Source organism: Chiloscyllium plagiosum, unplaced genomic scaffold, assembly GCF_037043375.1.
Source record: "Chiloscyllium plagiosum isolate Xiang-an unplaced genomic scaffold, Cpla_swu_hap1 HiC_scaffold_32, whole genome shotgun sequence".
Lineage (NCBI taxonomy): Eukaryota > Metazoa > Chordata > Chondrichthyes > Orectolobiformes > Hemiscylliidae > Chiloscyllium > Chiloscyllium plagiosum.
In genome coordinates this window covers 40,535,256-40,558,788 of record NW_028270170.1, presented here as the reverse complement: position 1 = coordinate 40,558,788, position 23,533 = coordinate 40,535,256, and positions in this window count along the sequence as shown.

The following is a 23,533-nucleotide window of genomic DNA, read 5'->3' as shown; positions in this document are numbered from 1 at the left end:
CCCTTTTGTCCTTAATGTATTTGAAAAAACCTTTGGATTCTCCTTAATTCTATTTGCCAAAGCTATCTCATGTCCCCTTTTTGCCCTCCTGATTTCCCTCTTAAGTATACTCCTACTTCCTTTATACTCTTCTTAGGATTCACTCGAATTATCCTGTCCATACCTGACATATGCTTCCTTCTTTTTCTTAACCAAACCCTCAATTTCTTTAGTCATCCAGCATTCCCTATACCTACTAGCCTTCCCTTTCACCCTGACAGGAATATACTTTCTCTGGATTCTTGTTATCTCATTTCTGAAGGCTTCCCATTTTCCAGACATCCCTTGACCTGCAAACATCTGCCTCCAACCAGCTTTCAGAAGTTCTGGCCTAATACCATCAAAATTGGCCTTTCTCCAGTTTAGAACTTCAACTTTTATATGTGGTCTATCTTTTTCCATCACTATTTTAAAACAAATAGAATTATGGTCACTGGCCCCAAAGTGCTCCCCCACTGACACCTCAGTCACCTGCCCTTCCTTATTACCCAAGAGTAGGTCAAGCTTTGCACCTTCTCTAGTAGGTACATCCACATACTGAATCAGAAAATTGTCTTGTACACACTTAAGAAATTCCTCTCCATCTAAACCTTTAACACTATGGCAGTCCCAGTCGATATTTAGAAAGTTAAACTCCCCTCCCATAACATCCCTATTATTCTTACAGATAGCTGAGATCTCCTTACAAGTTTGTTTCTCAATTTCCCTCTGACTATTAGGGGGTCTACAATAAAATCCCAATAAGGTGATCATCCCTTTCTTATTTCTCAGTTCCACCCAAATAACTTCCCTGGATGTATTTCCGGGAATATTTTCCCTTAGCACAGCTGTAATGCTATCCTTTATCAAAAGTGCCACTCCCCTTCCTCTCTTGCCTCCCTCTCTATCCTTCCTGTAGCATTTGTATCCTGGAACATTAAGCTGCCAGTCCTGCCCATTCCTGAGCCATGTTTCTGTAATTGCTATGATATCCCAGTGCCATATTCCTAACCATGCCCTGAGTTCATCTGTCTTCTCTGTTAGGCCCCTTGCATTGAAATAAATGCAGTTTAATTTATTAGTCCTACCTTGTCCCTGCCTGCCCTGACTGTTTGACTCACTTCTGTTCTCAGCTGTACCCGTCTCAGACTGATCTCTTTCCTCACTATCTCCCTGGGTCTCACCCCCCCCCCCCCCCCCCCTCCCCCCCACCTTACTAGTTTACATCCTTCCAAGCAGTTCTAGCAAATTTCCCTGCCAGTATATTAGTCCCTTTCCAATTTAGGTGCAATCCGTCCTTCTTGTCCAGGTCACTTCTACCCCAAAAGAGATTCCAATGACCCAAAAATGTGAATCCATCTCCCATACACCAGCTCCTCAGCCATGCATTCATCTGCTCTATCTTCCTATTCCTGCCCTCACTAGCTCGTAGCACTGAGAGTAATCCAGATATTACTACCCTGGAGGAGCTCCTTTTTAAATTTCTGCCTAACTCTTTGTAATCTCCCTTCAGAATCTCAACCTTTTCCCTTCCCAAATCATTGGTTCCAATGTGGACAATGACGTTTTGCTGGCCCCTCTCCCCTGTGAGAATATTCTGCACCCTCTCTGAGACATCCTTGATCCTGGCACCACGGAAACAACACACCATTCTGCTTTTTCTCTGCTGGCCACAGAAATGTCTGTCTGTACTTCGGACTACAGAATCACCAAACGACATACCCCTCGTTGCATTAGAGCCAGTCTCAATACCAGAAACTTGGCTGTTCGTGCTATGTTCCCCTGAGAATCCATCAACCCCTACATTTTTTGGACTATAACCTGGTGTTGTGTGATTTTTAACTTTGTACACCCCAGTCCAACACCGGCATCTCTAAATCATGACTACATTTTCCAAAACCGCATACCTGTTTGAAATGGGTATATCCAAAAAAGACTCCTGCCCTAGGTGCCTACCTCTCCTACCCTTCCTGGAGTTAACCCATCTATGTGACTATATCTGAGACTATCCCCCCTTTCTATAACTGCCATCCATCACATACTTGAAAAAGAATTGCCATCGCAAAGCTGAAACCACAAATCAACTTTATCTCTACTCGAAATCCAAATTCCCCCAAACGATAATGATGTACTATAAATCTTTATCACATGCTGCCTCATTTCTTGTTCCATGCAAACATTTAAGGACCTTTTGCAATGCTAATGACATTTTGTCTTTTGTGCAGGCCTATACCACATAGGAACACCAGACGCTTTAACTATATGAGGAAAGGCAGCCCAGAAAGCTCACACCCCCTTTTAACCCTCCTGATCAGGGTCTCCCAACCCCATACCCACTTCCTTTGCTGAGACCCCCATGCCTGGACTTGGAACCCTTGACCTGATGGGACTACATGCAGTTCCATCAGTGGCTACTAATCCTGGCTGATGCTGCTGAGACTCCAGAACACAGGAAATATGAACATAGTAAATAGGAGCAGGCCTCTTGAGGCTGCTCCACCATTCAATAAGATCATGGCTGATCTTTTCATGGTCTCAGTTCTACTAACCCACCCGCTTACTGGGTGGCACGGTGGCTCAGTGGTTAGCACTGCTGCCTCACAGCACCAGGGTCCTAGGTTCGATTCCAGCCTTGGGTGACTGTCTGTGTGGAGTTTGCACATTCTCCCCGTGTCTGCGTGGGTTTCCTCCCACAGTCCAAAGATGTGTAGGCCAGGTGAATTGGCCATGCTAAATTGCCCATAGTGTTTGGTGCGTTAGTCAGAGGGAAATGGGCCTGGGTAGGTTACTCTTCAGAGGGTTGGTGTGGACTGGTTAGGCCGAAGGGTCTGTTTCCGCACTGTAAGGAATCTAATCTAATCTTTGCCGTAAAATCATTCAATGATGTAACTTCACTGGGCAGGGGGTTCACAAGCCTTTGCGTGCAGAAGTTTCTCCTCAGCTCAGTCCGAAATCTGCTTCCCCTTATTTTGAGACTATGCCCCCTAGTTCGAGTTTCACCTTCCGGTGGAAACAACTTTCTTATTTCTGTCTTATCTATTTTCCTCATAATTTTATATGTTTTTATAAGATGCTCCCTTCATTCTTCTAAATTCCATTTTTATAGTCCCAGTTTACTCAATCTTTCCTCCTAGGCCAACTCTGTTAATTCTGGAATCAACCTAGTGAACCCCCCGCATTGCCAATACATCCTTTGTCAAGTAAGGAGACTAAAACAGTACACAGTATTCCAGGTGTAGTCCCACCAGCACCGGATACAGCTGCAGCATAACCTGCCTACTTCTAAGGTCTGTCCTACTGGCATTGAAGGACAATATTCCTTCTGCTGCACCTGCAAACCAACTTTATGTCAAGAGTGTGGTGCTGGAAGAGCACAGCAGGTCAGGCAGCATCCGAGGAGTAGGAGAGTCGACCAGGAATTAGGCTGCGAGCCAAGGGGGTGGTGAGATAAATAGGAGGGAGGTGGGGCTGGAGGGGAAGGTAGCTGTGAATGCAATAGGTGGGGATAATGGCGATTTGTTTTAGATTAGATTAGATTCCCTACAGTGTGGAAACGGCCCTTCGACCCAACCATTCCAAACCGACCCTCCAAAGAGTAACTCACCCAGGCCTATTTCTCTCTGACTAATGCACCTAGCACTATGGGCAATTTAGCATGGCCAATTCACCTGACCTGCACATCTTTGGATTTTAGGAGGAAACCGGAGCACCCGGAGGAAACCCATGCAGACACAGGGAGAATGTGCAAACTCCACACAGACAGTCACCGAAGGTTGGAATCGAACCCAGGACCCTGTTGCTGTGAGGCAGCAGTGCTAAACACTGAGCCACTGTGCCACCCTATGAGATGTTGGAGAAGAGGGTGCAGTGCATAGGTGGGAAATAAGATGGACAGTTAGGACAGGTCATGAGGGAGGTGCTGAGTTGGAAGATTGGAGCTGGGATAAGGTGGGGGAGGGGAAGTGAGGAAATTGGTGAAATCCACATTGATGTCATGGGGTTGGAGAGTCCCAAGGCAGAAGATGAGGCGTTCTTCCTCCAGGTGTTGGGTGGTTAGGAGTGGTGATAGAGGAGGCCCAGTACCCGCATGTCCTTGGCGGAGATGGGGAGGGGGGTGGGATTAGTTGGCGTAGATGTCCCAGAGATGTTTTCTGAAGTGCTCTGCGAGTAGGCGTCCTGTCTCCCCAATGTAGAGGAGACTGCATCGGGAGCAATGGATACAGTAAATGACATGTGGATGTGCAAATGAAACTTTGATGGATGTGGAAGGTTCCTTTGGGGCCTTGGACAGAGGTGAGGGTGGTAGTGAGGGCATAGATTTTGCAATTCTTGCAGAATAGAACAGTATCACAGTATGTGGAGATGAGTTCAGTTTTTCCATGGTGAAGATGAGGCTCATTGCTCCATGTCCGAACGCTTCAAATTCCACTCCCACTCCACCAAGAACATGCAGGTCTGGGCCTCCTCCATCGCCACTCCCTTACCACCCGACGCCTGGAGGAAGAGCGCCTCATCTTCCATCTCGGGACCCTCCAACCCCATGGCATCAATGCAGATTTTATCAGTTTCCTCATTTCCCCTCCCCCCACCTTATCCCAGATCCAACCTTCCAACTCGACACTGCCCTCATGACCTGTTCTACCTATCCATCTTCTTTTCCACCTGAGGGGGGAATCCGTTGCACCCGCCTCTCCAACCTATCACCTTTACCCCCACCTCCATCTACCTATCAAACTCTCAGCTACCTTCCCCCAGTCCCACCCCACCCCTCCCATTTATCTCACCGCCCCCTCAGCTCACAACTTAATTCCTGATGAAGGGCTTTTGCCTGAAATGCCGACTCTCCTGCTCCTCAGATGCTGCCTGACCTGCTGTGCTTTTTCAGCACCACACTCTCAACTCTAATCTCCAGCATCTGCAGTCCTCACTTTAACCAACTTTTTTGTCTTGTGCAAGGACACCCAAGCCCCTCCCCGCTACAATATTTTCACCATTTAAATAATAGCCCATTTTACTGTTATTACCATCAAAATAAATGACCTCACATTTACCAACATTGTACTCCATCTGCCAGACCATTACCTACTTAGTTAACCTGTCTATATCCCTCTACAGACTTTCAGTGTCCTCTGCACACTTTGCTGTACCACTCAGTCTCGTGTCATCTGCAAACGTTGACAGATTACACTTGGTCCTCAACTCCATGTCACCTATGTAAGTTGTAAATAATTGTGGTCCCAACACTGATCCCTGAGGCACACCACTAGCCACCCATCTATCCCCACTCTTGGCTTTCTGTTAGTTTCTAAGTAATTGAATTAGCTGAGACCTCTCAAAGTCAAATGACTTGCCTGGAAAGGGGTCAAAGCCTCATTTTCAAGCATTCAATGCTGCATTAAGTAGCTGCAGGGGCAGCAATGTGGGTTAAGAGTGGACATGATGTTGATGGACATGACATTGATGTTTTTGCTGGTGGTGGCGACCACAGTTCTCATCACATCCAGCCTATATATAATGCATTTACTAAGATTCCTTCAACAGCGTTTTCCAAACCTCAGAAGGACATTGGCAGCAGATGCAGGGGAGTACTATCACCTGCACGTTCCCCTCAAGTCACACTCCATCCTGACTGGAAGCTACATTGCTCTTCTTTCACGGTCATTGTACCAAATTCCTGCAGCACCCATCCTAACAGGTCTCTGGGTGTCCCTGCACTCAAAAGACAGCAGCAATTCAAGAAGGCAGCTCACTCCACCTTCACCGGGGCTGACAATAAATGTCCATGTCACATGAATGATTAAAATGTTGGTGCAACTACCTTCCCTGTGGATTAAGTGTAAAGCATTGAAAGGAGGAATCAGAGAAACAAATCATTTAGGATGTGCAAAATTAAACCATCTGGTGAGAGGAAATTACTTAATGCTTGCTGTGTGAGCCTGTGGATTGTAAAGTTTATCTTTGCATATATCAGCAATTGTCTCCCAATTATTCATAATGTAGAACATTATATATGAAAGCAGCACAGTAAAGATAGGCCATCAGTTTGTACCGCACAATTAACACCAGGGAGTCATATGACAATCCCTGGCAATCCCAAAGGTGAGCTATAAAACTTTGCAATGAAAATCCTTTACTATCATATAGTAGGATGTGCATTTGATCATTCCTAGTTATAAGAAATGACTGAATTCTATATCTGAAAGGGGATCATCAACTGACATAAAAAAGCAATATTCTGTATCTTTAAGACCTAATTGGCTGATTATTGTCAAGCAAAAGTTCAAAAGATTTGCAAACTTTTAAAAACATATAATTGTGGAATAATCTAAATTGGTTACCTTCACTGGTGCTTTGACCTGCTCAAACACAGAGAGAACTTTCAGAAGATTCAGATTCTCCAAGAAGAGGTCAGTGGGCGGCACGGTGGCACGGTGGTTAGCACTACTGCCTCACAGCGCCAGAGACCTGGGTTCAATTCCCGCCTCAGGCGACTGACTGTGTGGAGTTTGCACGTTCTCCTCGTGTCTGCGTGGGTTTCCTCCCGGTGCTCCGGTTTCCTCCCACAGTCCAAAGATGTGCAGGTCAGGTGAATTGGCCATGCTAAATTGCCCATAGTGTTAGGCAAGGGGTACATGTAGGGGTATGGGTGGGTTGCGCTTCGGCGGGGCGGTGTGGACTTGTTGGGCCGAAGGGCCTGTTTCCACACTGTAAGTAATCTAATCTAATCTAATCTAATCTAATCTAAGTAATCTAATCTAATCTAATCTAAATTTGGAGATAGAGTTAGAACAAAGGACCAAGAACCTTACAGCACAGGGACAGGCCCTTTGCCCCTCCTTATTTGCACCTATCCAGATCCTCTACTTTAACCTGTCGCCTATTTTTTAAGGATCTGCATCCCATTGCTCCCTGCCCATTCATGTAGTTAATTCTGAACTCCAGCAGGATGTTCATCAACTCACAGAGTGTAAATGGCAATTGAGAGAGCGGTGGAACAGGAAAACTATTGACACCTTGGGAAGAGTCTAAATGGGGTAAAGGTAAAATTGTCATAGTCTTACCAGACCATCAGGTTGCTCCGTTGAGAGAGAGAGAGAGATGACTGATAGTGAGTTTAGTCTGAGGGTCAGCATGTGTCAGGTGAAGGGAAAGTTTGAAAAGGAGAGTTCTTCATGGTAACCTCAGTTGGTGCAGGAATTGAACCCACATTGTTAGCATCACAGTGCATCATGAAACAGCTGTCCAGCCAATTGAGCGGATCCACCCACAAAATGGAGCAAAGGACCAAAAGGAATTATTAAAATAATTGGAAGTAGCAACTCAAGTTAAAAGAATACGAATAAAGCATTTCTAGAGGAATAGGTTCGAAAGCAGCAATGGTTTGTGCAAGTTAAATAGAATATTGTTTAATTCACACTTAGAGAACAGAGTAAACTTCTAATGGCCTTGCTAGATGACACCATAAATACCACCACTTCAAGGTCTTGAGCTCCTACCTTTCTGAAATGTCATCTCTGACAATATCTGCCTTCCATTCCTCTTTCATTGGAAACCTGCAGCTCATTTCCAACATTTGCTCTTCAATATCCTGAAGCATTTGACCTCCCTCTCTTTCTGTGTCCATCCATTTCACAACAATCCATTTGTCTTCCTCCAATCACATTTCAACAATTTCAGTGCAAAATCAATCAGCCTTTACCAAAGTCACAAATGACATTCCCTCTAACAGTGACCATAATGCATTATCCCACCTCAATTATCTCCTCAGCATCTGTCCTTCAACACAATTCGTCATTCTAATTCTTCATTATCCCATTACTGATTACCCTCAGTACCAATGAACACTCATATGACTAGAGTGTCTCACCTGTTGGCTTCAGAGTTGGCAAGGCCTTGGCAATGCCTCCTTTGAGGAAGGACTCATGAGGGGCTTGGATACAATAAATAGCCAAGGTCTTTTTCCATGGGTGGGGCAGTCCAAAACTGGAGGTCATAGGTTAAGGTGAGAGGGGAGAGATTTAAAAGGGAACTAAGGGGCAACTTTTTCATGCAGTGGTTGGTGCGTATACAGAATGAGTTACCAGAGGAAGTGGTGGAGGCAGTTACAATTACAATGTTTAAAAAGCATCTGGATGGGTAAATGAATAGGAAGCGTTTAGAAGAATATGGGTGAAATGCTGGCAAATGGGAGTAAGGCATGTTGGGATATCTGGTCAGAGTTGATGACTTGGACCAAAGGGTCCTTTTCTATCCTGTTTGACTCTATGATTCTATAAAGTACCAATCAATCATTTTCTAGGACAGAGGATCCAGGAGTGAAGGTCATACCCCTGAGAACTGTCATTAATCTGAAGATGGCAACTATTGATTGCAGGCAGTGCCAACACTATCAGATGGCAAATGCACACAGTAAAGGCCCCCAGAGGCAGCAAGGGAGCCAGGCTACAGGTCCATGACAGTAGGATGTGGGTCACAGGGTGAGGGTTGTGGTGGGAGTTGGGGGTTGGAAGCAAGGGCAAGGAGGGTTAGATACTAATACAACCTCTCTTTCTTGATTCCAGATCCTTCCATCAGGCATTTGGAAGGGGATCCCACAATAGGTTTGCTTTTCAGGGTGCCAATGTGGCAATTAGCCCTGTCTGAAAAAGCTGACAGGATAATGTCCTTAAATTATTTTTAGGTGGCCATTTGAGAGCCTTGGGTTGGCAGTGGGTTTGAAGGCTGCCAACAAACAAAAAAGTAAGAGGCAGAGATAGGATTGCAGCAGTGTCCTCACCTGGCATCCTCCTGCTTGATGTAACGTCCTCTGTCACCATGAGTGCCTTAAGTGAGGGCATTATATTCCATTCTCCGAGACCTTCAGTTAATAACCAAGCCCAGATAATCTCAGTCAATTTCTCAAGTTCACAGACTGAACTAATGCCTTTTGGAGAGGTTAAATGAAAGAGTTGAGAGTATATTCTGGCCCTCTACTCTGAATAACTGAGTGCATTAATTGATTATAACCTTGTACTATATTACAGCACTCATCAATTGACAGTACATCACACTGATAATATCAAAATGTACAAACTATGCCTGACTGTCAAAGATTGCTTGACAAATATGCATACATTAAATCAACATGAAAACCTCGCCATATAATGGGAACCACAGAGCTGAACACAAACATTTAATAAGAAATAATTATGGTAGATTTAGAATGACAGGATCTGTTTTGTAAACTCTGATTTCTTTGAGGACTTCACAGTTAAAATGGAAAATATAGTGGGATTGATTTGGGACTTTCAGAAATGATTTTGATAATGCTTCACCTGAAGGATTTCTAATGACATGAAGAGCCATGAGGATCTGGAATAGAACATGGGACTCAATAGCAAAATCAGAAATTGCGAGAGAAACTCAGCACATCTGGCAAGATCTTTGGAGAGAAAGCAGAGTTAACATTCCGGATCCAGTGACTCTGCTTCTGAGATCAGTAATGAGTTCACTTGAAAACTGGGGCTGCTATCCAATGATTAGTATTTGGTTCCATGTGGTGTCCAATGCACATACCTGACCTGGATACTGGAAGTATTTGTATTGTCATGCCAACCAATCATAGCTCCAGATTAGTTATGAACATATTGAACAGAGATAGTTTGTTTCGATGTTTATAAAAAGACAGACAAGCTAGAGGTGGCTGTGAATGCCATTCAATAACCGTCTCGAAAATTCCTGCATGGATTATACTCAGCCTGGAGAGAGAGCCTGGGATGTCTCATTGGAAGGGTGTCAAGGAATTTCACAGAACCACTTCAAAGGGAGTATACAATGTAAAACCCAAACCATCTTCTGTAAGTTAAAGAAAGCAGTCAGGGCAAAAGGGCAATTTAACTGGAATCACCCACTTAACAGTCAAAATGTTATGCCACCTATGGAAATCAAAGACTGATTTGTATACCTTTTAACTGTGTTTGTTCCTACCAGGGAAACACAAGGGAAGTGATTACAAACCAAGTGTACCTTCTGTGCTTGTATGTATCTGCGTGAGTGTGTATGTTTACATGTGTGTGTGTGCCTGTGTGAGTGTGTGTGTGTGTCTGTGCGTGTGTGTCCGTTTGTGTGTCTGTATGAATATGTATCTTGTGTGTGTTACTGTGTCTATGTGTGTATGTGTGCGAATTGTGTGTCCATTTGTGTGTCTGTATGAATGTGTATCTCTGTATGTGAGTGAGTGTACATCTGTGTGTGTGAGTGTGTCTGTACGCATATGTGTGTGCGTGTGTGAGTTTGTGTGCGTGTGTTTGTGTGAGTATGTTTGTTTGCATGTGTGCTTGCGTAAGTGTCTGTGTATATGTGTCTGTGTCTGTGTGTGTCTTGTGCTCTTGGGATACAGTGTTCTGTAAAGGTTACAGCTAAAGAATATCTATTAGGCACCTTTGTGCTTGCTGGTAAAATGGAAAAGAATGGGAAGTGTCGTGGTCTCTCTAATTGCTGTAAGTTGTCAGTCAAAATCCACTGTCAAATGGAAAACTGGACAATTCCGCTCAGTGACTCAGTAGAATCCAGAACCTCCAAACCAAGTACTCAACTGTGAGAGTCAATCTAACTGGAATCACCCACTTAACAGTCAAAATGTTATGCCACCTATCTGCATGGAAATCAAAGACTGATTTGTATACCTTTTAACTGTTATACCTCCTAATACTCACTACTCATTTCTAAGCTATGTGTCTGTGTGTTTTGTTTTTCCTTGCATTTTATCAACTAATAAACTCACTCTTTCTTTAACTCAAGAAAGCCTGGTTGAATTGTGTCCTTTTACAAACATCAGAACTGGGAAAGGTCCATTTCAATTTTTAAAAAATCTGTAATGAAGGGTCTAATAATGACTATCAATCCATTGCAGATTGTTGGAGAAAAAAAAACATTTGGTTCACTAATATCCTTTAGGGGAGAGTAGTTTAAGTTAACCTTATGGTGACCAACAGAGGCAAGGCGTAGAATAAAAAAGAGAAACCAGTTCTTTGCCTTTCACCCTGGGTTATAGCAAACTGGGGACCTTCATCTGGTGATTGCATATACCAGTGAATTTGCCTGATTTGTAGGGAACTCAAATAGGCTGAGCAATGGAAATCCAAGTCGCAGGCAAGGTTTACAGAGAGAATTAGGTAGATTATTAGGTAGCTACAGGAGGGAAATGAGAATTTTGTTTTAATTACAATAGATATAAAATATAAGCCATTGTTCAAAATAGTGTGTCATAAGCATGCACTGAATGGAGTAAAGTTAGCTTACACGTTTTCAGACTGCTTTCTTTAATCTTACATTAAGTCCACTGATAGAGGATATAACACACAGGAGATAGTTTTGGTTTTTACATTGTATACTCCCTTTGAAGTCGTTCTTCGAAATTCCTTGATATCCTTCCCAGGTGAGACATTCCAGGATCTCTTTCAGAAATCTTGCATTTTTCTGTCCCTTAAGTCACATGGTGGATGGGAGAGCTTGTGCTGAGGAAGATTAATTGTAACTTGAGTTTGTGATATGGTCTCAATGGAGCCTAATGGAATTTATTGAATTTTCCATGTGAAGACTTGTTACAGGGAGTGAAGAGAAACCTAATGGATTATTGCAGCAAGTAATGGTTTGCAGTGAGGTTGCTGCTTCCCTCAAGGGAAATTGCCGAAGTATTTCAAGCAGATGTGGAGTGCTGGGAAGATCAGGGTACTAGGATTAGGTTTGGTTAGATTAGGAGAAAGTGAGGAATGCAGATGCTGGAGATCAGAGTTGAGAGTGTGGTGCTGGAAAAGCACAGCAGGTCAGACAGCATCCGAGGAGCAGGAGAATCGCCATTTCGGGCTTAAACCCTTCATCAGGAATGAGGCTCTCATTTGGTTAGATTAGGTCAGGCAGAAAATTGGCTTAGAGACAATGAGTTGAATGTTTCCACCAACACGGTATACCCCTGTAATTTTATGGTGACATCCTGCATTGAGTTTTTTTGACTTATAAACCTCTACAGTACAATCCATTAGCTGGGAAATGATTCAGGAATAATTTTACATTCACATTCAGCACAATAAAACACACCATAGCTGATTTTGCAGAAGTGGAAGAACAAAGCATAGAGTCAGGATTTCACTTGTTAATTATAACAGATTGAAGTAAAACCTGCCTTATTGCTGTGATATGGTAAGTGTTGGAATAAATCACCCACACTGTGTTTAACTTCATGCAATCCTATTGTGACCTGATGAGCGGGAGATGAATCAGCAGTGATGTGCACCATTATGAATCAGTAGGGGCTCCTGGCACTTTGATGCTCAGGGAATATTTTCATCTCCTGCTGCTACTGTTGCATGGAGATCCTCCTGTTCTCCCTAGATTCCTTGCTTAAATTGGAGTGATTGTCCATAAAACTAAAATGGTAGTCATAGGAGGCATTAGCCGATTAATCCAAATTCTCTGAAAACTTGTGATTTGAAATAAACCTGTTGAATTATATCCTGGTGTTGTGTAACTTCTGACTTTGTCCATCCCAGTCCAACTCTGGCATCTCCATAACTGCGAGAGTGACTGCTCCTCGCCGTTACTTTCTGATGGGGTCAACTTCCTTTTCCTTCTGTTTGTGCTACCTATAGCTGGCATATATATGGATCACACTGTATTTGAATCACCCGACCCTCCCTCCCTCCCTCAGCAAAGCTGGCGGGGAAGGTGGTATCCCTGGAATAGGGGCACTTAGCAGCAGCATTTGAAACTGGGTATTTTCTTCTTGCTGAGATCAGGCACAAGTTGGCCACTCCCACTGCACAGGTGATATGCAAGGCAGTGTTTGTTGGATAAAGTATGTTGAATGGTCCTGTGGGAAAATCCACACCAGTAAACAGGGAAAAAATAAACATCAAAATCGAATGAAAACAAAACAAAATAAGGACAGGCTTTGGCCGAGTGATATTATCACTAGACTGTTAATCCAGATAATATTCTGGGGACCTGGGTATGAATCCTGTGATGGCACACAGTGGAATTTGAAGTTTAAAAATTTTCAATTAAAAGTCTAATGATGACTATGAATCCATTGCAGATTGTTGGGGAAAACCCCATCTGATTCACATCCTTTAGGGAAGGGATCGGCCATCTGGACTTGGTCTGGCCTATATAGAATCCCAATAGTGTAGAAGCAGGTCATTTGGCCAACTGAGTCCACACCGGTTCACCAAACAGCATTCCTTCCAAAACTACCCCCATGATAACCCTCCATTTGCCATAACTAACCCACCTAGCCTATACTATGGGCAATTTAGCATTGGCCAATCCACCTAACCCTACACATCTAAGGTCTATGGGAGGAAACTGGAGCACCCAGAGGAAATCCTTATAGACATGGGGAGAATGTGTAAACTCCACACTGTCACCTGAGGCTGGGATCAAACCCAGGACTCTGGCACTGTGAGGCAGCAGTGCAAACCACTGAGCCACCATGCCACCCATACATGTGACGCCAGACCTACTAACAATGTGGTTGACTCTTTCCTCTCTGGATAATACATGCTGGTCCGATCAGCAATGCCCTTTATCCTGTGAATGGATATTAAAAAACTGAACAATGTCGAGAAATGAGGTTCAACCTCATTTAGCTGTGTCACAGCTATATTTGAGGATTGTTGCCATCGAGATGGAGAGCTAGAGGTTTTTGCTCATAAGGAACAAAGGTGGAGCTGAAGAAGAGATTAGATTCCCTACAGTGTGGAAACAGGCCCTTCGGCCCAACAAGTCCACACCAATCCTCCGAAGAGTAACTCACCCAGACCCATTTCTAAATTGGCAATTTAGCATGGCCAATTCACCTGACCTGCACATGTTTGGACTGTGGGAGGAAACCGGTTCACCCAGAAAAAGCCCACTCAGACACAGGGAGAATGTGCAAACTCCATACAGGCACTCATCCAAAGCTGGGATTCAACCTGGGTCCCTGGCACTGTGAGGCAGCAGTACTAACTACTGAGCCACCATGCCACCTGATTAAATTAAATGGCAGAATGGATTGGAGAGGCTGAATGGAAAGGTGTTGCACCCCTACTCAGTGGCTTTTTGATGTGGCTACATTGTGAATGATTTGATTTCTGAGTTCCTTTCTGATTAGTGTCAGTGTTAAATACCTCCAAATTGAAAGACTAAGCCCAGCATTTAAAGAGACATAGGTAAGTTGAAGCAGCTGAAGGTTACATTAAGGGAGAAGGCTGTATTCCAGTGGGTCATAAATGGTCAAAGACATCGTCCTGCTTCAGCCATCTTCCTGAATCTACTATGTGATTGAGAGGATGTAAAGAAAGCTGAAATAGAAAGAGAAACTGTTAAAAATATTCCGCAGTTTTGGCGGCTTCTGTGGAGAGTAGAGCAGGTTCACCTTTCAAGATTGTGAGCTTTCATCAGGTGGTTATTAGAAAGGTCAACTGCTTCATATTCATCCTCAAGAAATACTCTCCATTCATCAAATAACCATGTACCATCATTCTTACTCATGAGAAAGAAGATAGTGTTCAAAATCTGGAAGCGGGTTTTCTGCTCTAGGTACCTCAACATCTCACTCACTTGGCATTCATAGTTAAAATATGCACTATGTGTGAGAACCTCTCTGGCATCTTGAAACCCATTATACAGGGGACCCCAGCTTCTGCCGCAACACTTCAGATTTTTTACAGAAACTGAGCACCCTGTCGAACTGGGACATTCCTCGTCACAATCGATGTTTCAGCACTCTACACCAGCATCCCCCACAATGGCAGCATTGAAACAACAGCCTCAGTACTCAACACCAACAACTCACAATCTCTGAGCACCGTCCTACAACTCATCCACTTCATCCTCGACCACAACATTTTCACCTTTGACAATCAGTTCTTCATCCAGACACATGGAACAGTCATGGGGATCAAATTTGCACTCCAATATGCCAACATTTTCATGCACAGATTCAAACAAGATTTCTTCTCTAAGCAGGACCTCAAACCAACACTATACACCAGATATATTTACAACATTTTCTTCTTCTGGATCCATGGCGAGGAGTCACTGATATCACTGTGTAGTTGTTTCAACAAGTTTCATCCCACCATCAGACTTACCATGGACTACTCTTTAGTATCTGTCTCATTCTTGGACGCATGCATCTCCATCAGGATGGGCACCTAACTCTATCGCAAGCCCACGGATAACCTCATAATGCTCCACTTCTCCAGCTTCCACTTGAAACAGCCATTCCCCTATGGACAAGCCCTCTGCATACACAGGATCTGTTCAGATGAGAAGAAATGTATGGGCACCTGGAAGTACTCAAGGATGCCCTCATAAGAATGGGGTATAATTCTCAACGCGTTGACTGCTAGTTCTGACGTGCCACAGTGAGAAACCATGATGACCTCCTTAGGAGCCAGACACGAGATATGACTGATAGGGTACCATTCATTGTCCAGTACTTCCCAGGAGTCGTAAAACTATGCCATGTTCTTCGCAGCCTGCAACACATTATCAGTGAAGATGAGCACCTTGCCAAGTCCTTTCCCACACCTCCACTTCTCACCTTTAAACAACCACCAAACTTCAAACAGATCATTATTCACAGCAAACTATCAGGCTTTCAGGACAATACCATACAACCCTGTCATAGCAGACGCTGCAAGACGTGTCAGAATGTTTACACGGACACCACCATTACATGTGGGGACCTCTCCCACTGTGTATGTGGCAGGTACTCATGTGACTCGGCCAACATTGTCTATTTCACATGCTGCAGGCAAGATGTCCTGAGGCATGGTACATTGGCAAGACCGAGCAGAGACGATGGCAACGGATGAATGGACACTGCACAACAATCAACAGACAGGAGTGTTCCCTCCCAGTCAGAGAACACTTCAGCGGTCTGGGACATTTGACCTCAGACCTTCAGTTTGCTGTCCCCCAAGGCAGACCTCGGGACAGGCAACAACACAAAATTACCGAGGTTGATAGCTAAGTTCAGTACCCATGGGAATAGCCTCAACCTACAGGTGACCCCATGGCGCACACACACACACACACACACACACACACACACTCTCGCCCACCGTCTTGCAGACTTATACCGCTTTCATACTCATACACATACACAGAATTACGTTTTATTTTGCTCAAAACTGCATGAATACATATCAGATTCTGTAAGTCCATTTTTGAGAAATAGAATCAGTCTGAACTTTGGGGCAGAGACAGCCTCACACAGGACCCTTACACCTTCAATGCATTATCTGAGCCAACATGGCACCTATTGTTAAAGTTCACTTGAGAATGTAACTTTAAAATGAAGTTCTGGAATTTGCATATGAAAGAAGTGAAACCAATATGATCATTTTAAAAGATGAGAGACTTGACAAACAATCCAGGTCTTTATCAATATATTATTTCAGTTGCATCACCATGTAAACTTTTGCTATAAGTTCTGTGCCTGGTGATCTTATACTGCACAACCACCTGATGAAGGAGCAGCATGCTAGTGCTTTCAAATAAACCTGTTGGACTATAACCTGGTGTTGTGTTATTTTTAACTTTGTCCACCCCAGTCCAACAATGACCCCTCCAAATCATGGCATTCATGTTAGACTTGCAGGGCTGGAGAAATCACAGGTTCCGAAACATGGAGGATGCTCGCCAAGAACAATGCAGCAGTCAAAGGAAGGAATGTGTGCAACCTGTGTCTGCTTTGGCTCCAGCCACAGAGTTTGAATCCTGCAATTGCAAAAAAAAACCCCAAGCACTGCTCGGTATTAAAACCATGAAGAACTGTAAATGCTCAGCTGACCTGGCTGCATCGCTGAGAGGGAAGCATATTGCACAAGGGTCTGGAAGGGTTAATGTTGAGGTATGCTATAAAGGAGCACGACCTAATATGGGGTCCTCCTTAAAATCTCTGAAACGACATCTATCCCATCAATGAAACCTGTGTGAACTGCTAACGTTCAATAAACAGATTCCTTTTTCATTTGTTCACAGGCTGAGGGCATCACTAGCTAGGCCAGATTTGTGCTCCAGAACTTGCCACTCCTCTGGTCAAGCTGTTTCAGTATAGTTACAACATTGGTATTTATCTATCAATGTGAAAAATTGCCCAGATATGTCCTGTATACAAAAAGCAGGACAATCCAACCAAGCCAAATACTGCCCAATCACTTTACTCTTGATTATCGGTAAAGTGTTGGAAGGTGTCATCAACAAAGTTATCAAACAGCACCTGATCAGCAATTGCCCAAAGGGCAGTTAAGAGTCAACCACATTGTCGTGGGTCTGGAGTCACATGTAGGCCAGATCAGGTAAGGATGGCAGTTTTCTTCCCTAAAGTTAGTGGATGAGATAGTTTGTTTTCCCGACAATCCACAATGGTTTCATGGTCATCATTAGTTTCTTAATCCCAGAATTTTATGGAATTAGAATTCCAAATTTCACCATCTGCCGTGGCAGGATTTGAGCCTGGCTGTCTAGAGCACTTTGAGTGCGAGCAGCAGCTAAGGTAAGACAGTTTGTTTTAAAATTACTTACCGGTAGCGGGCAGCGGTGTGTTTTTCTCTCTTTACAGAAAGAGCGGGAGCAGCAGGGGGAAGTGATGAAGACCGGAGGGGCAGTCGGGAAGGTTTATTTCCCTTTTTTTCCCTTTAAAAGTGCGCAGGAGAAGAACCCGAGACACTACAGAGGTAGTGTCCCCCACCCGCCCTCCTCCTCTAACCTAAATAATAAGACCCGTTGTGGTAAGTAGGTAAGTGCTGCATTTTGCTTGTTGTATTCTTTAGACCCAGTTTTTTTTTATAAAAGATTACTCTCAGAGGGATGGCAGTGAAGGCAGTGCAATGTTCCTCTTGCAACATGTTTGAGGTGAGGGATGCCATGGACGTCCCTGCTGATAACACTTGCAGGAAGTGCACCCATCTCCAGCTCCTCCAAGACCGCGTTAGGGAACTGGAGCTGGAGTTGGATGAACGTAGGATCATTCGGGAGGCATAGGGGGTCATAGATCGGAGCTTTAGGGAAGTAGTAACTCCAAAGATTGCAGACAGATGGGTGACAGTGAGGGGAACTGGGAGGAAGCAGCCAGTGCAGGGACCCCCTGCGGCAGTTCCCCTCAAGAACAAGTATACCGTTTTGGATACTTGTGGGGGGGACGACTTACCAGGGGTAAGTAACGGGGCTCAGGCCTCTGGCACGGAGCCTGTCCCCGTTACTCAGAAGGGAAGGGTGGAGAAGAGCAGAGCAATAGTAATTGGGGACTCGATAGTTCGGGGCACAGATAGGCGGTTTTGTGGGAACGAGAGAGACTCACGTTTGGTATGTTGCCTCCCAGGTGCAAGGATACGTGATGTCTCTGATCGTGTTTTCCGGGTCCTTAAGGGGGAGGGGGAGCAGCCCGAAGTCGTGGTCCACATTGGCACCAATGACATAGGTAGGAGGAGCGCTGAGGATGTTAGGCAGGCTTTCAGGGAGCTAGGTTGGAAGCTCAGAGTTAGAACGAACAGAGTTGTTGTCTCTGGTTTGTTACCCGTGCCACGTGATAGAGAGTCGAGGAATAGGGAGAGAGAACAGTTAAATGCGTGGCTACAGGGATGGTGCAGGAGGGAGGGATTCCGGTATTTGGATAACTGGGGTTCTTTCTGGGGAAGGTGGGACCTCTATAAACAGGATGGTCTGCACCTGAACCTGAGGGGCACCAGTATCCTTGGGGGGAAGTTTGCTAGTGCTCTTGGGGGGGGTTTAAACTAACTCTGCAGGGGCATGGGAACCCAGACTGTAGCTTTAGGGTGCAGGACCTGGAGTGTAGGGAGGTTAGGAACATGGCATCAATCTCAAAAGAGGGTGCATGTAAACAGGAAAGTGCTTTGAAGTGTGTATACTTCAATGCAAGAAGTATACGAAATAAGGTAGGTGAACTTGCAGCGTGGGTTGGTACCTGGGACTTCGATGTTGTGGCTATTACAGAGACATGGGTAGAACAGGGACAGGATTGGCTGTTGCAGGTTCCAGGGTTTAAATGTTTTAGTAGGGTCAGAGGTGGGGGTAAAAGAGGGGGAGGTGTGGCATTGCTTGTCAAAGATAGTATTACAGCTGTGGAAAGGACGATGGATGAAGACTCGCCATCTGAGGTAGTTTGGGCTGAGGTTAGGAATAGGAAAGGTGAGATCACCCTGTTAGGAGTTTTTTACAGGCCTCCTAACAGTCCTAGAAACGTAGAAGAAAGGATTGCGAGGATGATTCAAGAGAAGAGAGAAAGTAATAGGGTGGTTGTTATGGGGGACTTTAACTTTCCTGATATTGATTGGGAAAGCTATAGCTCAAGTTCGTTAGATGGGTCAGTGTTTGTCCAATGTGTGCAGGAGGGTTTCCTGACACAATATGTAGATAGGCCAACAAGAGGTGAGGCCATACTGGATTTGGTTCCGGGTAATGAACCAGGCCAGGTGTTAGAATTAGAGGTAGGTGAGCACTTTGGGGACAGTGACCACAATTCGGTGACTTTTACTCTAGTGATGGAGAGGGATAAGTGTGCACTACAGGGCAAGAGTTATAGCTGGGGGCAGGGAAATTATGATGCTGTGAGGCATGACTTAGGATGTGTGGCCTGGAAAAGTAAGCTTCAAGGCAAGGGTGTAATTGATATGTGGAGCTTGTTCAAGGAGCAACTATTGAGTGCCCTTGATAAGTATGTACCCGTCAGGCAGGGAGGAAAGGGTCGTGTGAGGGAGCCGTGGTTTAATAAGGAATTGGAATCCCTTGTTAAATGGAAGAGGGCAGCCTATGTAAAGATGAGGCGTGAAGGTTCAATTGGGGCGATTGAGAGTTATAAGGTAGCCAGGAAGGACCTGAAGAGAGAGCTAAGAGCAGCAAGGAGGGGACATGAAAGGTCCTTAGTTGTTAGGATTAGGGAAAACCCTAAGGCTTTCTATAGGTATGTCAGGAATAAAAGAATGACTAGGGTAGGAATAGGTCCAGTCAAGGATAGTAGTGGGAAGTTGCGTGTGGAGGCTGAAGAGATTGGGGAGACACTGAATGAATACTTTTCGTCAGTATTCAATCAGGAACAGGACATTGTTGTCAATGTGAGTACTGAGTCACAATTAAGTAGAATGGATGACTTTGAGGTATGTAGAGAAGAGGTGTTGGAAATTCTAGAAAGGGTGAAAATAGATAAGTCCCCTGGGCCTGATGGCATTTATCCTAGGATTCTCTGGGAAGCAAGGGAGGAGATTGCAGAGCCATTGGCCTTGATTTTTATGTCCTCGTTGTCTACAGGAGTAGTGCCAGAAGATTGGAGGCTAGCAAATGTGGTTCCCTTGTTCAAGAAGGGGAGTAGGGATAACCCTAGTAATTATAGGCCGGTGAGTCTCACTTCTGTTGTGGGCAAAATCTTAGAGAGGATTGTAAGGGATAGGATTTATGAACATCTGGATAGGAATAATGTGATCAAGGATAGTCAGCATGGTTTTGTGAAGGGCAGGTCGTGCCTCACAAACCTTATTGAATTCTTTGAGAAGGTGACTAAGGAGGTGGACGAGGGGAAATCAGTAGATGTGGTGTATATGGATTTTAGTAAGGCGTTTGATAAGGTTCCCCATGGTAGACTACTGCAAAAAATACGGAGGTATGGGATTGAGGGTGAGTTGGAGGTTTGGATTAGGAGTTGGCTGACTGGAAGAAGACAGAGGGTAGTAGTTGATGGCAAAGGTTCATCTTGGAGTGCCGTCACTAGCGGTGTTCCGCAAGGATCTGTTTTGGGACCATTGCTGTTTGTCATTTTTATAAATGACCTGGAGGAGGGGTTAGAAGGTTGGGTGAGCAAGGTTGCGGATGATACGAAAGTCGGAGGAGTTGTAGACAGTGAGGAAGGATTTGGCAGGTTACAGCGGGATATAGATAAGCTGCAGAACTGGGCAGAAAGGTGGCAAATGGAGTTCAATGTAGCTAAGTGTGAGGTGATTCACTTTGGTAAGAGTAATAAAAAGATGGGGTACTGGGCTAACGGTCGGATACTTGGTAGTGTGGATGAGCAGAGGGATCTTGGTGTCCATGTACACAAATCTTTGAAAGTTGCCACCCAGGTAAATAGTGCAGTGAAGAAGGCATATGGCGTACTGGCTTTTATTGGTAGAGGAATTGAGTTCCGGAGTACTGAGGTCATGTTGCAGTTGTATAAGACTCTGGTGCGGCCGCATCTGGAGTATTGTGTGCAGTTTTGGTCGCCATACTATAGGAAGGATGTGGAGGCACTGGAACGGGTGCAGAGGAGGTTTACCAGGATGTTGCCTGGTATGGTAGAAAGATCGTATGAGGAAAGGCTGAGGCACTTGGGGTTGTTTTCATTGGAGAAAAGAAGGTTTAGGGGTGACTTGATAGAGGTGTATAAGATGATTAGGGGTTTAGATAGGGTTGACAGTGAGAATCTTTTTCCACGTATGGAGTCAGCTATTACAAGGGGGCATAGCTTTAAATTAAGGGGAGGTAGGTATAGGACAGATGTTAGGGGTAGGTTCTTTACTCAGCGAGTCGTGAGTTCGTGGAATGCCCTGCCAGTAGCGGTGGTGGACTCTCCCTCATTATGGGCATTTAAGCGGGCATTGGATAGGCATATGGAGGATAGTGGGTTAGTGTAGGTTAGGTGGGCTTGGATCGGCGCAACATCGAGGGCCGAAGGGCCTGTACTGCGCTGTATTCTTCTATGTTCTATGTTCTATAACCTGGGTCTCTGGATTAACAGTGCAGTGATACTACCATTAGGTTGTCGCCTCCCTGGCAAGTTTGCTAATTGCAAGAGACTCTTCTCATTCAATCACAAAGTCGTTTTCCTCTAGCACACTCAATTAGCCAAGCCCTGTAGTTTCCTATCCTTCAACAGGACAGTGGTGGTAACCCTCCTCATAAACAGCAGCTCATATAGTGATGGAAGGGGTCATCAACAGTGCTATCAAGCAGCTTCTGCAAAGTAATAATCTGCTCAGTGTTGCCCAATTTGGGTTCCACCAGGGCCACTCAACTCCTGACCTCATTACAGCCTTGGTCCAAACATGGAAAAAGAGCTGAATTCAAGAGGGGAGGTGAGAGTGACAGCAGTTGACATCAAGGCTGCCTTCGACCGAGTGTGACATCAAGGCTGCCTTCGACCGAGTGTGACATCAAGGAGCCCGAGCGAAACTGGAATCAATGAGTATCAGGGGCAAATTCTGCGATGGTTGGAGTGATAGCTGGCACAGAGGAAGATGGTTGTGGTTGTCAGTGGTCAGTCATCTCAGTTCCAAGATATCTCTGCAGGGGTTCCTTGGAGTAGTGTCCGAGGCCCAACCATTTCCAACTGCTTCATCAACGATGAAGTGGAGATGTTCGCCGATGATTGCTCAATGTTTAACACTGTTCGCAATTCCTCAGATACCAAAGAAGTCCATGGTCAAGTACAGCAAGGTTTGGATAATATCCAGGTTCAGGCTGACAAGTGGCAAGTAACACTCACACTATACTAATGCCAGGCATTTACCATTTAAACTAAATGGCAATTTCTGCTCGCCCCCACCAACCCCTTGACATTCCACTGAATTAACCTCACTGAATCCCCCACTATCAACATCCTGAGGGTTACCACTGACTAGAAGCTCAACAGCGGCTACAAACGCAGGTCAAAGGCTGGTGAATAATTCACCTCTTGACTCTCAAAAACCTCTCCATTATCTACGAGGCACGAGACTGGAGTGTGACGGAATATAGGAGAAAGTGAGAACTGCAGATGCTGGAGATCAGAGCTGGAAATGTGTTGCTGGAAAAGCGCAGCAGGTCAGGCAGCATCTAAGGAGCAGGAGAATTGACGTTTTGGGCATGAGCCCTTACCCCACTTGCTTGAATAGGTACAACTCCATCAACACTCAAGAATATTGACAATATCCAGGACAAAGCAAATCCCCCCTCACTGGCACCACATCCACAAGCATCCACTCCCTCCACCACTAATGCTCAGTAGCAGCAGTGTACACTATCTACAAGATGCAGTGCAGAAGTTCACCAAAGATCCTCAGACAGCAACTTCCAAACTCATGACCACTCCCATCAAAAAGGACAAGGGCAATAGATACATGGGAACACCCATTTAAGTACTCCTCCAAGCCGCTCATTATTCTGATTTGGAAATATGTTGCTTTTCCTTCATTGTTGCAATCTCAAAATCCAGGCATTCCCTCCCTAATTGCATTGTGGGTCTACCTACAAAACATGGACTGCAACGGTTCAAGAATGCAGCTCACCACCACTTTTTCAAGGGCAACAAGGGACAAGTAATAAATACTGGCTACATCCTGAAAGAGAGTATAACAAAACCCCTGCTGATTACCACCTGCTGCCCTCCATTAGCTGACGAATGAGTACCCGTCCTTGTACCTCTTCCATGTTGAGAAAGGAATTACGAAGTGGCAAGGGCAGACAGCACAATTTGGGTCGTGCTCTTCAGTACATCGCCAAGCATGGCTTGGTAGCC